The sequence below is a fragment of the Ailuropoda melanoleuca genome, chromosome 8 (assembly GCF_002007445.2).
Source record: "Ailuropoda melanoleuca isolate Jingjing chromosome 8, ASM200744v2, whole genome shotgun sequence".
Classification (NCBI taxonomy): Eukaryota; Metazoa; Chordata; class Mammalia; order Carnivora; family Ursidae; genus Ailuropoda; species Ailuropoda melanoleuca.
Genome location: NC_048225.1, coordinates 65,677,010 through 65,692,559, shown reverse-complemented (window position 1 = coordinate 65,692,559; position 15,550 = coordinate 65,677,010). Strand labels below are relative to the sequence as shown.

Here is a 15,550-nt window from a genome sequence, read left to right as displayed (position 1 = left end):
TGAGCAACTAACCTCCCACCATGTGCCCCAGGTGCTCTTCAGATTGCTGTTTCTATGTTCTATGTCTGCAGGCTGTTTGCCTGCTTTTTCTCCACAAGCCAATGTCCCCTGAGCTCTCCCCAAGCCAAGCAAGCTGACCTTTAACACTCTAGGCTTTAAACCCCACTGGTTATAAGAACACATGAAGTTCATCCCCTCTTGCTTTCCAAGCCAATTGCTATGGTGGTTCGTTTTCCCTGTGAGCTCCCCTGTGTGCTAGTTTGTCTCTTATTATTCTCCAAAATGGTGGCTCCCACCCCACTGCTGGAACCACGACCCATTTCTCTCCCAAACCATGTCTCCGCACTTCCTACTTCTTCAATGTGGCCTCTTTTCTACCTTTAGTTGTAGAGTTTGTTCTGCCAGTCTTTAGATAAATTTCTGGGGTATTTAGGATGATTCAATAGCATCTAGTTGTATTCATGGGACGAGGCGAGTCTAGGCGCCTCCTACACCACCACCATCTTCCCTGAAAAATCACACCTCTGCCACTGATTGAATTCAGGTCCTCATCATTCATCGCCTGAGCTGTTGACTTAGAACCTTGTCTCCCTGTGTCCAGACTCACCACCTCTAAGCCAATGTCTTCTACCAAATTACTGATACACTCAGATTTCACTCCCCACCTTGTCACCTATGCCAGCTTAGATCCTATTAGCGACACTCTCTGCTTCAGGCTGAAGTTCAAACACACCAGCATGGCAAGCTGCCCTGCGGCTTGGTGGCCATTCCCACATGCCCTTCATTCTAGCTATATCCCCTTAATCTCAGTTTCCTGACCACATCACATGCTCACCCCCTTCAGTGCTTGTCCATGCTGTCCCCTCATCCCCAGATGGCTATTGCCTTCTAATGACCTTCCTCTACACCTGCTTCAGCATTCACCTATTTGTGGAATATTTACCGAGACTTGCCACGGCCAGATACTATTTCAGGGGCTGGGCATCAGTGAACAGCACAGATAGAACTTCCTGCCTCATAGGATTTACTTTCTAGTGGTGGTGATGGTGGTAGGAGCGAGGCAGACAAGGAGCAAGGCGTATAACAAAGGAGAAGGCGTGGGTGCCATGGACAGAAACACAGCAGGAAGCAGGATGGGGAGTGCTGTGGAAGCCATTCCAGTTTTTGTTGGAGTGGTCAGGGAGGGCGTCACACAGAAGGGACAGTTGAGCAAAGACAAGGAAGGGAAGGAGCAAGTTGAGTGAGTATCTGGGGGTAAATCATTCAGGGAAGAGTGGAGAGCAAGGGCAAAGCCCCAGGAGGCCAGCATGGCCTGAGCAGTACAGGTAAGGGCGAGAACAGCTAAAGTCAAAGTGAAAGACCAGGGAGACCTCCTGAGGTGTTGCAAAGCTTTACTCCCTATGAGACGAGGAGCCACCTGCTGGTTCTGCGGGGACTTACATGTTGCAGGGATCATGGGGGCTGCTGGGTGGTAAGGCAGGGATGGACGTGGTGTGCACCAGGGCGGTCGTGGTGGGGCTGGCGAGGCTGGTTGGACGCTGGATGTAGCGTAAAGGCAGGTCTGATGGGATTTGCCAAAGAGTCGGATGTGGGTACAAGGGAAAGAGAGGGGACAAGCATGTTGTCAAGTCTTTTGCTCTGAGCAGCCGTAAGGATGGAGTTGCCATTAACTAAGGTAGGGAAGACTTGGATGTGCAGGTTTGGGGCCCAAGATTAGGAGTTCCCAGTGGGATTTGGGAAGTTTGGGATTCTTTAACACTCCGGTATGTTCTCCTACAAGCCTTCCCCCCGTCTCTCCCCTCACTCAGAAGATGCACTCTGGTTCTCCCATAACTCCGGCGAGTTTTTTTGCTGTCAGGGCCCTTAGCACACAGATGTTTCAGATTAAGCATGTGTTGACTCAACTAGAAAGCAAACCAGTAATGTCTATTCTGGCAGCAAAGGAGTCATTGAAATGGAACCGCCCTTCTAACATAAAGAACTAGAAGACCAGTCAAAATATATGAAATGACAGTGCTCGGATATGGGGACCCCAGGCCATGCAGCCTCTGGTCCCTGAGGTGAGGGAGTCAAATAAGGTGAGCCCTGAATCACCCCAGCTTTCTGCTCAAAGGCAATGTTCACACTGCAGGGCAGGGAATGGGAACCCAAGCAGAACCTAAGAGACCTTGCTGAACAGAAGAAACAAAGATTGAGGGCGGGGGTAACACTAAGGTGATTTGCAGTTTGTGGGGCAGAAGCCAGAAGAGGAAGAAGCTATGTAAAGAAAGTGCTCCAGAAAGGGGGTTCCCTCAGGACTTTGCCTGGAGACCAGCATGGGTGTGTATAGGGCGAAACGCCCCAGGGCCTGGAAAGGGCGATGGGTGGAATTCTACAGGCTAACAATTCCCAAAGCTCAGGCAGGGCAGGGAGACTGAGGTCCTGCCCTGCATGGTGGAGGCCCCATTGACCAACCAGGGTACCGAATAAAGACCCCAGAAGGGTCACTGCCTCAGTAGGAGGGCTGACTTAGCGCAACAGGAAAGGCCTAAAACAAAGAAACAAACAAACATCAACTCCATCCATAAATAACTGCCCAACAAAACAGATTTTAATACTCTGGAAAGGGAGATGATAAAATCCCATCACTCAACAGCATTACACTTACAATGTCAGGAATTTAAAATAGCACCAAAACCCGTGAAATATCTAGGGGTGTATCCAGCATGTGTAGGAACTGCCTCATAATCTCTCATCTCTTCCGAAACACTAAGAGACGTCATGTGGAGAGCTCGAAATTGATCACGCTGTGACTATTTTACACACAGAAATGGGCACAGAACAAATTGTGGTTTTATGACAACCCCCCCCAAAGTTGCTTCACCAGCACACCATGGGATAAACGTAACAGAATATGGGGTGACCTCCATAACAAAACATTGCTAGGAGAAGTTAAAGGAGACCTAAGTAAATGGAGGGAGAGAGAGAATTCAGTTCTGGGTTGGAAGATTGAGATGTCAGTTCCCCCCACATAACTCTAGACATGCAGTGGAATCCTGATAAAAATCCCAACAGACAGGCTGATCCCAAAATCTGTGTGGAGACACAACGTCCTAGAATAATCAAAAGTTGAAAAAGGAGAAATGAGTTGGAGGACTACACTACTGGACTTTAATGTTGACTGCAAAGCTATACTCATGAAGACAGTGTGGTATGTGGTATATGGTAACATATACAGACCAAGGAAGGAGTCTAGAAGGTCAGCCAGATACAGAGAGCCAACTGATGTTCTTGGCACTGGACATTCTACGGCTACTTTATTGAGACTTCATAATGGTTGTTTGGGACATCTGTTAATCCTCGTGTAAAAAAAATTCTGAGCAGGGGCGCCTGGGTGGCACAGCGGTTAAGCGTCTGCCTTCGGCTCAGGGCGTGATCCCGGCGTTATGGGATCGAGCCCCACGTCAGGCTCCTCTGCTATGAGCCTGCTTCTTCCTCTCCCACTCCCCCTGCTTGTGTTCCCTCTCTCGCTGGCTGTCTCTATCTCTGTCGAATAAATAATAAAATCTTTAAAAAAAATTCTGAGCAAAAGTTATCATGACGATGTTTTGTGGCATACAAGTTTGGACCTTAGTCACCCTGTGCTGGGAAGGACTCAGAATTATTCTATAAAATAATGTGTGCTTTGTCCACAAACATTCCCTAAGCCTTTTTTTGTGCAATGAGACTTTTGGTTGATCCAGTGGCCTACCTCTAATTAAAGTATGGTGGGGGCACGCCTGGGTGGCTCAGTCAGTTAAGCATCTGACTCTGGATTTCAGCTCAGGTCATGACATTGGGGTCATGAGATCAGGCCCCACGTTGGGCTCCATGCTGGTGTGGAGCCTGCTTGGGGTTCTCTCCCTCTGCCCCTCCTCCACCAAGAAAATAAATTAAAATAAAATAAAGTATTTGGACATAATCCTAATCAGAAACATAAAATAATTCCCATTCTTTCTAAAAATATGTACTGAGGGGCGCCTGGGTGGCTCAGTCAGTTAACTGCCTTGGCTCAGGTCATGATCTCCGGGTCCTGGGATCGAGTCCTGCCTCAGGCTCCCCACTCCGAAGGGAGTCTGCTTCTTCCTCTCCCTCTGCCCCTCCCCCTGCTGGTGCACTCTCCCTCTCTCTCTCTAAAATAAATAAATCTTTAAAAAAAATTAAAAGACATACCTAACAATTACTACAGGCTAGGTACTTCAGATACTACTTGGGAGTATAACCTCCAAGACCACAAATCAAAAGTGTGGCTGCCAGATAGTTTTTCTGAGTGAGGGACTCAAATATATGCAGTCAATTCAGTTCCCTACTCAGTCTATGATTGTCTCAAGTAAGCCAGACTCTCAGCTGGATACATGCCTAGACCTCACAGTTTTGTCTTTTCCCAGTGACCCACGCGCTAGCCCTGCGTTCTGCGTTATAAAAAACAATCATGGTTTATTTAGGGTCATTGGGTTGCACGGAACATAGACCCACTGAAATTTCCTCAAAACTATATTTTTGTTTTTCTTTGTGTTTCAAGTTTTTACTTAAATTCCAGTTAGTTCACATCTAGTGTGATTTTAGTTTCAGGAGTAGAATTTAATGATTCATCACTTACATATAACACCCAGTGCTCATCACAACAATGTCCTCCTTAATACCCACCACCCATTTAGCCCATCCCCCCACCTCCCCTCCAGCAACCCTCAGTTTGTTCTTTATCATTAAGAGTGTATTTTATGGGGGCGCCTGGGTGCCTCAGTCAGTTGGGCATCTGCCTTCAGCTCAGGTCATGATCCCAGGGTCCTGGGATCGAGTCCCACATCGGGCTCCCCACTCAGGGGGCATCTGCTTCTCCCTCTGCCTCTGCCTGTCACTCCCCCTGCTTGTGCTCTCTCCCAGTCAAATAAATAAAATCTTAAAAAAAAAGTCTATTTTATGGTTTGCCTCTCTCCTTCCCCCCACCATGTACATCCATTATGTTTTCTTTCTTTCTTTCTTTCTTTCTTTCTTTCTTTCTTTCTTTCTTTCTCTTTCCTTTTCTTTCTTTCTTTCTTTTTCTTTCTTTCTTTCTCTCTCTTTCCTTTTCTTTCTTTCTTTCTTTCTTTTTCTTTCTTTTTCTTTCTTTCTTCTTTCTTTCTTTCTTTCTCTTTCTTTCCTTTTCTTTCTTTCTTTCTTTCTCTCTCTTTCTTTCCTTTTCTTTCTTTCTTTCTTTCTTTTTCTTTCTTCTTTCTTTCTTTCTTTCTCTCTCTTTCTTTCCTTTTCTTTCTTTCTTTCTTTCTTTCTTTCTTTCTTTCTTTCTTTCTTTTTTTCAATATTTGAGAGAGAGAGAGCACGAGCAGGATGGGCAGAGGGAGAGAGAGAATCTCAAGCAGACTTCACACTGAGGGCAGAGCCCAATTTGGGGCTCAGTCTCACCACTCTGAGATCACGACCTGGACTGAAACTGAGTCCAACGCTTAACGGACTGCACCACCTAGGCGCCCCCACCTGTTTTGCTTCTTAAATTCACAGAAGAGTGAAATCATAAGGTATTTGTCTTCCTCTGACTTATTTCACTTAGCATAATACACTCTAGCTCCATCCACGTTGTTGCAAATGGCAGGATCTCATTCATTTTTTATGGCTGAATAACATTCCATTGTATACATATACATGACAACTCCTTCACCCATTCATCAGTCAATGGACTTTTGGGCTCTTCCCGTAATTTAGCTATTGTTGATAGTGCTGCTATAAACATCGGGGTGCATGTGTCCCTTTCAATCTGTGTTTTTGTATCCTGTGGGTAAATACCTAGTAGTGCAATTGCTGGATTACAGGATGGTACTATTTTTAGCTTTTTGAGGAACCTCCATACTGTTTTCCAGAGTGGCTGCACCAGTTTGCATTCTGACCAACAGTGTAAGAGGGTTCCCCTTTCTCCACATCCTTACCAACATCTGTTGTTTCTTATGTTGTTGATTTTAGCCATTCTGACAGGTGGGAGGTGATACCTCATTGTGGTTTTGATTTGCGTTTCCCTGGTGATGAGTGATGTTGAGCATCTTTTCATGTGTCTGTTGGCCATCTGGATGTCTTCTTTGGAGAAATGTCTATTCATGTCTACTGTCCATTTCTTAACTGGATTATTTGTTTTGGGGGTGTCAAGTTTGATAAGTTCTTTATAGATTTTGGATACCAACCCTTTATCAGGTATGTCATTTGCAAATATCTTCTCCCATTCCAAAGGCTGCCTTTTAGTTTTGTTGATTGTTTCTTTTGCTGTGCAGAAGTTTTTATTTTGATAAAGTCCCACCAGTTTATTTTGCTTTTATTTCCCTTGCCTCTGGAGATCTATCTAGTAAGAAGTTGCTATGGCCAATGTCAAAGAGGTTGCTACCTGTTGTCTCCTCAAGGATTTTGATGGTTTCCTGTCTCACATTTAGCTCTTTCATTCATTTTGAGTTTATTTTTTTGTATGGTGTAAGAAAGTGGTCCAGTTTCATTCTTTTGCACATTGCTGACCAATTTTCGCAACACCATTTGTTGAAGACTGTCTTTTTTTTCCACTAGATCTTCTTTCCTGCTTTATCAAAGATTACTTGACCATACAGTTGTGGGTCCACTTCTGGGTTTTCTGTTCTGTTGCATTGATCTATGTGTCTGTTTTTATGCCAGTACCATAGTCCATAGTCTTGATGACTACAGCTTTGTAATATAATGTGAAGTCTGGAATCATGAAAGCCTCCAGCTTTGCTTTGCTTTTTCAAGGTTGCTTTGGCTACTTTGTGGTTCCATACAAATTTTAGGATTGTTTGTTCAAGTTCTGTGAAAAATGCTGGTGGTATTTTGATAGGGATTGCCTTAAATGTGTAGATTGCTTTGGGAAGTATAGACATTTTAACAATATCTTTCCTCCAATCCATGAGCGAGGAATATTTTTCCATTCTTTGTGTCCTCTTCAATTTCTTTTGTAAGTGTTCTATAGTTTTCAGAGTACAGATCTTTTACCTCTTTGATTAGGTATCTTATGGTTTTTGGTGCAGTTGCAAATGGGATCAATTCCTTGATTTCTCTTTTTGCTGCTTCATTATTGGTGTATAGAAATGCAACAGATTTCTGTGTCTGAATTTTTTGGTGGAGTCTTTTGGGCTTTCTTCATAGAGTACCATGTCATCTGCAAATAGTGAAAGTTTGACTTCTTCCTTGACAATTCATTTGCCTTTCATTACTTTTTCTTGTCTGACTGCTGTGGCTTAGACTTCCAGTACTATGTTAAATAACAGTGGTGAGCATGGACATCCCTGTCTTGTTCCTGATTGTAGAGAGAAAGCTCTCAGTTTTTCCCCATTGAGGATGATATTAACTGTGGATCTTTGTATATGGCCTTATGATGTTGAGGTACGTCCCTCCTATCCCTACTTTGTTGAGGGTTTTTGTCAAGAATGGATGCTGTCCTTGGTCAAATGCTTTTTCTGTATCTACTGAGAGGATCATATGGTTCTTACCCTTTCTTTTATTAGTGTGGTGTATCATGTTGATTGATGTGTGGATATTGAACCATCGCTGCAGCCCAGGAATAAATCCCACTTGACCGTGGTGAATAATTCTTTTAATGTACTGTGAATTCTGTTTGCTAGTCTTCTTGTTGAGAATTTTTGCATCCGTGTTCATCAGAGATCTTGGCTTATACTTCTTTTTAGTGGGGTCTTTGTCTGGTTTTGGAATCAAGGTAATGCTGGCTTCATAGAATGAGTTTGGAAGTTTTCCTTCCATTTCTATTTTTTGGAGCAGTTTGAGAAGAATAAGTATTAACTCTTCTTTGTCTTTTCTTTTTGATAAGTCTGGCTAGGGGTTTATCAATTTTATTAATTCTTTCAAAGAACCAGCTCCTGGTTTCATCAATCCATTCTTCTGAGTTTTGTTTTGTTTCTGTATCATTGATTTCTGCTCTAATCTTTATTATTTCCCTTCTGCTGCTGGCTTAAGGCTTCATTTATTGTTCCTTCTCTAGCTCCTTTAGGTGTAAGGATGGGTGGCATATTTCAGATTTTTCTTGCTTCTTGAGTTAGGCCTGTATTGCTATATACTTTCCTCTTATGACTGCTTTTGCTGCACCCAAAGGTTTTGGACATGTTTTCATTTCCATTTGTTTCCATGTATTTTTTTTTAATTTCTTCTTCAATTTCTTGGTTAAACCATCCATTCTTTAGTGGGATGATCTTTAACCTCCATGTATTTGTGCTCTTTCCAAATGTTTTCTTGTGGTTGACTTCAAGTTTTATATTGTTGTGGTTGGAAAATATGCATGGTATGATCTCAATCTTTTATGCTTGTTGAGGCCTGACTTGTGACCCAGCATGTGATCTATTCTGGGGAATGTCCCATGTGCACTCGAAAAGAATGTGTATTCTGCTGCTTTAGGATGAAATGTTCTGAATATATCTGCTAAGTCCATCTGGTCCAGTGTGTCATTCAGAGCCATTGTTTCCTTGTTAATTTTCTGCTTTGAAGATCTGTCCATTGTTGTAAGTGGGTTGTTAAAGTCCCCACTATTATTGTATTTTTATCATTGAGTTCCTTTATGTTTGTTGTGAATTGTTTTAAATATCTGGGTGCTCCCAAGTTGGGGGCATAAATATTGACAATTGTTAGATCTTCTCGTTGGACAGACCCCTTCATTAAGATACAGTGTCCTTCTTCACCTCTTCTTACCGTCTTTGGTTTGAAATCTAGTTTGTCTGATAGGAGGATGGCTACTCCGGCTTTCTTTTCATGTCCATTAACATGATAAACGGTTCCACATCCCCTCACTTTCAATCTGCAGGTGTCTTTAGGTCTAAAGTGAGTCTCTTGGAGGCAGCATATAGATGAGTCTTGTGTTTATATCCATTCTGATGCCCTGTGCCCTTTGACTGGAATATTTAGTCCACTTACATTCGAGTAATCATTGATAGGTATGAATTTAGTGACATTGTATTGCTTGTTAAGTCTTTGTTCCTGGAGATTTTCTGCTCCTTTTTAGTCTTTGCTGCTTTTGGTTTTTCTTTCCAACTCAAGGAGTCTGCTGCAGGGGTGGTTCAGTGGTCAGAATTTCTTTCAGTATTTCTTTGTCTGGGAAATACCTTAGCTCTCCTATTCTGAATGACAGCCTTGACGGATAGAGTATTACTGGTTGTCCATTTTTCCCATTCAGCAGGTTGAACATACCATGCCACTCTTCGGGCCTGCCAAGTTTCTGTAGTGACGTCTGCTGCTAACCTGTTATGTCTCCCCTTGGAAGTTAGGGGCATCTTTTCTTTTGCTGCTTTTAGGGCTTTTTCTTTATATTTTGCAAATTTAACTACAATATGCCTTGGCATTGGCCTGCTTTTCTCGATTCTGATGGGAGTGCCTCTCTGTGCCTCCTGGATTTGGATGTCTGTTTTCTTCCCCAGATTACGAAAGTTTTCAGCTGTAATCCCCTCAAATAAACCTTCTGCCCCCTTTGCCCTCTCTTCTTCTTCTGAGACTCCTATGATAGGAATGTTATCACGCTTTATGGAGTCACTAGTTCCCTAAGTCTACATTCATGATCTAATATTTTTCCTTTTCCTGTTCTTTTCAGCTTCATTATTTTCCATCATTTTATCTTCTATGTCATTTATTCGTTCCTCTGTTTCTTCCATCCTTGTAATTATATTCAGTCAGTTTCAAATCTCAGTTACTGCATTTTTCATTTCGGCCTGAATAGTTTTTAGCTCTTTCATCTCTGCAGTAAAGGACTCCCTGGTGTCTTAAATGCTTTTCTCAAGCCCAGGTAGTATCCTTATGATTGTTGCTTTAAATTCCAGCTCAGGCACATTACTTCTATCTGTTTGGATTAGATCCATGGCCGTGACCTTTTCTTGTTCTTTCTTTTGAGATGAATTCCTCCATCTTGGCATTCTGTCTAAGTCTCTGTCTTCAGTGTCTGAGGAAGGCCTGCTATGTTTCCTCTTCCTGAGAGTAATGATTTTATTCAGAAGAGGTCATATACCATCCAGGGCCTGGCACTTGGGGCAGTGTCCTGCTGTATGCTGTGTGCACTGTGCTGCTGTGTTTTGCCTGTTCTTTCCCTCAGGTCAGTCCTCTGCAGAGTTTCTCCTTGCCCACAGTGGGCAGCGTTTGGACCTTGGCCAGTGTGGCAAGTTTTAATAAGTGTGCTCTGGTCGGCATATTAAAAGAGACCTGATGCCGTTTCCCCTGGAGCTGAAGCTTTGCAGAACCCTATGATCAGTGGGTGATATGTATGGGGGTTTGTGGTCTTCTGGTGGAGGGGCCTGCTACTTGGTTCTCAGGCACACTTGCCTTAGGAAAGCAGCGCCTGCAGAGCACAGGGGACTGGGGCTTGGTGTGAGTGGTTTAGGCTGCCACTGTTGACACTGTGCTGCTTACTGAAGTTAGTTTATGCTGACGGGGGGTGGAGTGGGGTTGGGGGGGAGGAAAATGGCGCCAGCCCTCTCTCTCACCCCAGAAGAAGGGTGTTTCTGCCTCCCACTGTCTGGGGAGCTCTCACAGAGGAGTGAACGATCTCTCCCAGTGTGTCCCAGGGGATCTTCGGATCGTGCCTTCCTCTCCCGGGCCTCTGCTCTCCTTCTCCACAGGACCACTACAGTGCCCCCAGGCTGCACACCTACCAACCACACCGTGGACCTCTAAAACTCCAGTCTTTGAGCCCCACTCGTTCTAAAAACTCACAATAATCAGCCCCTCTTGTTTTCCCAGTCAATGGCCTTGGGAAGTATTTTCCTTCTGCATATTCCTGTGCATTCCTATTTCTCTCTCTCTCTGTATCTCTCTCTCTCTCTCTCCCCCCTCTCCCCATGACTAGAGGCCCCTCCCCTCCACAGCATCTGTGAACCATTTTGCCCCCAAATCACGTCTCCACACCTCCTACCTTCCACAGTGTGGCCTCTTCTCTCCCTCTAGTTGTCCAGTTTTTTCTGTCAGTCCTCAGATCGATTTCTTGGGTATTCAGAATGATTTGATATTTAGCTAGCTGTGATTCCAGGTATGTCTAGGGTCCTCCTACTCAACCGTCTTAGCTCCTCCTAACCTTCTCCAAACTATATTAAAATAATACAGCTCTTTGTGTGTCCCTGGGTTACCATAAGGTCAGCTATGGGCTAAAGTCCTCATCTTTATTTTCATGGGTATGATAAGAATAAATTCCTGATTGTCTAAGTCAATCTGAGCAAACATCTGTTACCTGCAACCGGAAGACACTCTATAACACATGAAGGTTTATAATAAAAATATTCCACAGAGCAAGTGCAAGAGCTTCCCCCAGGGTTCTGCCCAGGTCAGACACTCACCAGCTCTGAGTCTCAGGACCTCTTCTGCCCAGTCTTGGCACCGACGGTAGTGTCCCTTAGCTCCAAAAATCTAACTCATATCGAACTACCTGCTCGATCTCTCCATGTGCTCGTCTAATGGGAATGCTAAAATGTGATGTGATTCCAAATGGTACCCTGGATTTCCCTGTCTTCATTCACTTCTCCAAACCTTCGTGTTTCTGTAAATGACATCGGCATCCAATTCGCCTGGAAAGCCAGGTGTTCATCACGCCTGCCGTCCCTGCCAGCTCCACATCTAAGCTGTAGGTGAGTCCTGTCCATCCCACACCTGCAATCCAGCCATGTCTCTTCTTCCACTGCTCAAGTTCAAACCACCACTACGTCTCCTGAGAATCAACACTGGAGCCTCCCAATTGACCTTGTTGATCCTGCCTTTCTCTCCTCATGTCTACGCAGTCGCCAGGGCGATATTCTCAAAAGGGATATCTGATGATATCAAGTTCCTATGTGAAACCAACCAGTGACTTCCCATTGCTTTTAAAATAAAACTGAACCCATTTTGTGGCACACACAGTCTGTGCTGGTTATTCAGCTACTGTCTCTCAGCTCCAAAGCCATCCCTCTTTTCTAACTTTGTTTTGCTGGGTTTAGGACTTTCAGAACTCTATTTCTGCACTTGGCAGTTTTTTTTTGTTTTTGTTTTTTTAATGCCCAGTAGAGGGCAAGAGTTCTGGGAACATCACTCCATCCTGTCAGTGGTAGCCTCTCCCCATAACAATAGTTGGGTTCCGTTTGCAGTGTTTCCAGTGCGTTCAGTACCAGTGTCATGATGACCCACAGAAAGACCAGGACCAGTCGGCTCTTGCCTCCTCAGAGTTCCAGGTCCAGGCAGGAGGGGCCCCTCTTCTGAGCTTAGAGACATTGACATGAGCCCAGCTGTGCCCCCTCCTCGGAGGTCTGAGTGCCAGCCCGGCAGGGTCCTCCTCCAGACTCACCCATTTTAATAATACCAACAGCTTCCCTTCGGTCCCTCAGCTCTCAGGCTGTTAGCAACTTCTGGAACTTGCTACCTTTGTGGCTCCTCACTGTATGGTTTTGCCTCTTCGGTTACCTAGTCAACGAGCCTGCACACCAAATGCTCCCTGTTAAAATTATGGGTGTGATTTCTCTCCCAACTGGACGCTGAGCAACACAGGGTCCCCCGTGAGCTGGCTCCTCCAAATTTACCAGTCCCACCTCCCACAGCCCTTCTCCTCCGTCACTGCTCTTCAGCAGCTTTAGCCTGACGGCCATCAATAAAAACCTCTTCCCTATCTCCTGGGCTTAAAACATATTTGTTTTGTTTTTGTTTTTGTTTTTGTTTTTATTTTTGTTTCTGCTCTGCATGGGATGCTCTCCTCCGGGAATTTAGGGAGGCCAGACCCTTTGCATCTGTGACCTTGTCTTCATCATCAGGTAGAGCTTGGATACCACCCACTCAGAGACAACCTCCCTGATGGCTCTTTCTAAAGTGCTCCTGGTCCCCCTCACGTCGTATCTCATCACCTGGGTATTTCTTCACTGCACTTAAGATATGTAATTATCGTGTTTTTCTCTGTTTGTTTCCTTGTTTATTGTCTGTCTTCCCCGCTGGAATGTAACTTCCGCGCACTCAGAGTGCTTGTTTGCACTTAGTGTGCTTTCTAGTACACGGTGCTCAATACGTGTTGAATTAATGAATGAATGGAGTTACAGCTGGGAAGAGACAGAGCTGCATGAGCAAGTGCACAGGACGAGGTGCTGGATACCTGGTGGAATACAAGCCTCCAAGGATCAGGCGTCTGTCGGCCTTGTCCTCAGCAACCGCTGGAGGTTCCCAGCTCGTCACTGGCAAGCCGAGACGTCCTTGGTCTTTGGCTCTCCTGTCTTCTTTCCCTGCTTGGTGTCCCCTAATCTTTCTCAGCTGACCAGTCCTTTCAAGTACTCCCAATTCCAGGGGGTCATTTTCACAGAAAGATCTGGGCAAACACCAAGATTTAAGCGACTGCCACATTCTATAGTGTTAGCTATTCGATGGGAATTTGCTTTTTCCCTGGTAAACACCCCCATGCCGAGGATGCCTTAGGGCCAGGATTCTGAGTTTCTGTAATTAGAATGTTTTGTGGTGAATGCATTTATTATTTAAAGAAAAACTACGGCACACCTGGGTGGCTCAGTCAGTTCAGTGTCTGACTCTTGGTTTCGGCTCAGGTCATGATCTCGGGGACGTCTGGCTCTGCACTCAGTGGGGAGTCTGCTTGAGATTCTCTCTCCCTCTCCCACTTGTGCGCTCTTCTCTCTCTGAAATAAATAAATAAATAAATAAATCATAAAAAAAGAATAACTATGAAAATTTAAAAGACCCATTTTGGCAGAAAAGCAATTTAAACACGGAAACAATTATGTATGCTGGGAATAACTAATATTTGTCCTCATACAAATGTTTATTGTTACATTCTAGTCCTGAAAGAACATAGCATCATGAAAGAACTTTGTACAAAATGCTGGAGATTTTTGTCTCCAAAGATTTTTGTCTGAAAGTCTATCGAGGAAAGGTAGAGAACTCAAATTATAAATTGAGAATTAGAATAAACAAACTTCAGGGGTGCCTGGGTGGCACAGCGGTTAAGCATCTGCCTTCGGCTCAGGGCATGATCCCGGCGTTCTGGGATCGAGCCCCACATCAGGCTCTTCTGCTATGAGCCTGCTTTTTCCTCTCCCACTCCCCCTGTTTGTGTTCCCACTCTAGCTGGCTGTCTCTATCTCTGTCAAATAAAAAAGAAAAGAAAACCTTTAGAATAAACAAACTTCAGGGGCGCCTGGGTGGCTCAGTTGGTGAAGCGTCTGCCTTAGGCTCAGGTCATGATCCCAGGCCCCTGGGCTCCAGCCCCGCATGGGGCTCTGTGCTCAGTGGGGAGCCTGCTTCTCCCTCTGCCTCTGATCTCCCTGCTAGAGTTCTCTCCCTCTCTCTCTCTCTCTCAAGTAAATAAATAAAAAATCTTTTTAAAAGAACAAATTTCATGAACACAAGCGCAGATAGAAATCTGCAAGTCTTTGGAATTACTTTTTTAAAGATTTTATTTATTTATTTGAGAGAGAGAGGTGGGGGAGGGGCAGAGGGAGAAGCAGACTCCCTGCTGAGCAGGGAGCCTGACTCGGGGCTCGATCCCAGGACCTTGATATCATGACCTGAGCCAAAGGCAGATGCTCACTGACTGAGCCACCCAGGAGCCCCTGCAAGTCTTTGGAATTATTAATATGAATAGAGTATGAATAATGTGAATTATTAATTATTGTTAATATGAATAGAGCTTATCACAGATGACCTGAGCCTCTATTTTTTTTATCAGGAGAAGCTGGAGTTTGATTTTTCTCTCAACAAGGTTTTTAAGCAAGTTGATAAGAGATTAGCAAAGTCACCATCACTGTCTTTGGTCAAACTTCTGCCGAACCTTTGCTCACCCCACTTAGTCCCTTGCAAAAGCTCCTAATGTTAGATGTGGGCACAGTGAGAAAGCGGCCACCTGCAAGCCAAGGAGAGAGGCCTGAGGAGAAGCCAACCTGGATCTTGGATTTCTAGCCTCCAGAACGCACTTTCTGGGCAGATCTGTCTTCTGGCAGTGTCTGTTGCAGCTGGTGTCTGTTGCAGCTGTCACGACAAAGAAAGGATGGGGAGAAAGACACTCCCTTGCAAACCAGGAGATTCCCTGCTATGGATTTCTTAATAACCTTTACATTAAGTTCAACCCTTGGAAGGAGTTAAGATGGCAGAGGAGTAAGGGACCCCTTTTTCAGCCGGTCCCCTGAGTTGAGCTGAATAGGTACCAGACCAGCAGGAACATCCACGGAATCAGCCTGAGACGCAGGAAGATACATCTGGATCTCTACAAATGAACATCTCCAGCACTGAGTATTGAGAAGAGGCACAGCAGACCACCAGGGAAAGCCACCAGAGAACAAAAGCCTGGAAATACCGGCTCACAGGGTGCCCATCCCCATCTCCCCTCGCAGGGGACACGGAGACTCTACCCAAACAGGGTTGCCTGAGTATTGGCGCGGCAGGCCCCTCCCCCAGAAAGCAGGCTGAAAAATCAAGAAGCCCACAACCCGGTGCCCCTGAGTGGTGCAGTCATTAAGCGCCTGTCTTCGGATTAGGGCGTGATCACAGCGTTCCGGAAAGGAGTCCCTCATCGGGCTTCTCCGCTGGGAGCCTGCTTCTTCCTCTCCCACTC

General features: G+C 44.9%; 1 long non-coding RNA gene across 1 annotated transcript in view; it reads right to left on the bottom strand.

Moving 5' to 3' along the window:
• Positions 1-13,560: 13,560 nt before the first annotated feature.
• Positions 13,561-15,550, bottom strand: part of LOC117803396 — a 15,132-nt gene continuing 13,142 nt past the window's right edge. The window contains exon 4 of the long non-coding RNA XR_004627229.1: positions 13,561-13,619. This is a non-coding gene — a long non-coding RNA (uncharacterized LOC117803396). The remainder of the gene's footprint in view (positions 13,620-15,550) is intronic.